General features: G+C 37.1%; 1 non-coding gene across 1 annotated transcript; it reads right to left on the reverse strand.

Moving 5' to 3' along the window:
* Positions 1-1719: 1719 nt before the first annotated feature.
* Positions 1720-1826, reverse strand: LOC142168445 (small nucleolar RNA R71). Its single transcript, XR_012698307.1, has one exon. It is a non-coding gene; the product is annotated as a small nucleolar RNA R71 (small nucleolar RNA).
* Between the last annotated feature and the right edge of the window lie 392 nt (positions 1827-2218).

Here is a 2218-nt window from a genome sequence, read left to right on the forward strand (position 1 = left end):
TTCTGGACTTTTGACACATATTCGACCTAAGGAGGCTAAGGAGGAGTTGGAAGAACACGAGCACAAGGATTTCATCATTTCTTCCTCACTCAAGAGACGAGTTTGGATTGAATTTATATTTTTCTCTACTTTAACCTTATTTGTGATGAATTGCTCCATATCTATGGAGTAGTTCTCTTTAGGTTTTGATGGTTTGGTGTATTGATGATTGATTGTGGATTATAACTCTAGTTTTATGTATTGAAGCATTTTTGGATGATTTAATTATTGTATCTATGTTCACAAGTTCATGTAATCGAGAGAGGCATAACTTGTGATATCTTTGCATTATTTTGTTCGTTCAGTTCATTAATTCTTATTAGTAATCAAAAGAGGCTAGTTGAATTATTGATTAAACCTAGTTAGGAGAATAATCGAGAGAGGTTCTCCTAAAGACCAATCCACTACGCATTATTGCATATTTGCACGTTCTTAAATTGGTTCATCTTGCGAGGTTAAAACTTAATCGAGAGAGGAGTTTTTGCTGAACGTTTGAATTAATAATTGAGTGAATTTGAGAGAATCCCTTAACATTAGAAGTGAATTACCTAGAGTTATATCCCAAACAATTATCTTCCACCTATCCTATCAATCCCTATTTTCTCCCACTAATAACTTTCTTGCTTACTTTTGTTGCGATAGTCATTAGTCAATAGTTTTAGAATCTTAGTTAACTTTAGTTAGTAATCATATAAATCTCAATTGTTGATTCTCCTGGATAGCAATCAAACTAGAAACTAAGAAAATATTATTTAACTCCAATCCCTGTGGATACGATATTATACTATATTATCTTTGACTAGAGAGCATAATTGAAGTGAGTGTTCTGAGCTCGTCAACTTTTGGCGTCGTCGCCAGGGATTGACAATCAATAGTGTTTGAAATTATTTTTAGTGCTAATTCAGGAATTTTTATTTTATTTTATTTTTTTTCCTTTTTACGTTTGGTGTTCTTTGACTGTGTGCAGGCTACAGGATTGGTTGGTCCATGACTCGAGCTTCTGCGAAGGAAGTGCTACCATATAAACTAGAAATTGAAAAACAGCTGCAACAACTGAGGAAGGAAAGAAATCTCATCGAGACGTTAGAAAAGGTTGGGAAATCCTCAACCAAAGATATGGCTGGAAACAGTGAGGATAATGTGGATTTGGCTGCAAGAGAGGTAGCCCAACAAATAGAACAAGCTACATGGGATGTTGAGGAAGCAGCTATTAGAGATGCACATATTATCTATGAAGAAGAGAGGGGTCGTAGAATTGCTCAAAATCAACTTTTGAGTGCAAATCAGTTCGAAAATATAGATCCCATGCCTGGGAGACCACTTGGTGATTATGCTAGACCGGTCTACAATCAAGGATTATCCAGTGTTTGACCACCTCCAATTGCAGCTAACAATTTCGAATTGAAGCAAGGGTTGCTTCAAACCCTTCAAAATTGTTGTGTCTTCAGAGGAAAACCAAACGAAGATCCAAACACACATCTAATGGACTTCAAAGAGATTAAGAATACCTTTTAATACAATGGTGTGTCACGAGATGCAGTGTACTTGAGGGAATTCCCCTTCAAACTCAAATACGATGCAAAGCAGTGGCTTCGAAGCTTGCCCACATGATCAACTAGAACTTGGGAGAAGATGACCAGAAAATTCCTTGATAAATATTTCTCCTCGGCTAAAATGGGCATGTTTAGAAGGGAAATCCATAACTTCTGCCAGAAGGATACAAAAACTATTTTTGAAGCATGGGAGAGGTTTAAGGAGATTATAAGAAAGTGTCAACATAGCGAAGTTAAACTCTGGATGCAACTCCAGGACTTTTGGGATGGATTGACACCGACCTCACATAGAACATTGAGCAATGCAGCTGGAGGCCCGTTGATGAAGAAGACTCCAGAGGAGATAGTTATAATTCCTGATGAGTTATTTGAATATGCAAATCAATGGTCCTCTGAGAGTGCAGAAAGAAGAAGATCAATTGGTATTCAATAGGTTGATGCTAACACATCTATGTAGGTACAACTTGACGCTATAGCCAAAGAGATAAGGGAGCTGACCTTAGCCTCGATAAAAAGTAAGCCTCACAAAGCTTGTGATATATGTGGAAGAGGACACCCTACTCATGAGTGTCAAGACTCAACTAAGGAAGTAAATGTTGCGTGAAATTACAATTTCAATGCAATGG

Source organism: Nicotiana tabacum, chromosome 13 (genome assembly GCF_000715075.1).
Source record: "Nicotiana tabacum cultivar K326 chromosome 13, ASM71507v2, whole genome shotgun sequence".
In the NCBI taxonomy this organism is placed as follows: Eukaryota; Viridiplantae; Streptophyta; class Magnoliopsida; order Solanales; family Solanaceae; genus Nicotiana; species Nicotiana tabacum.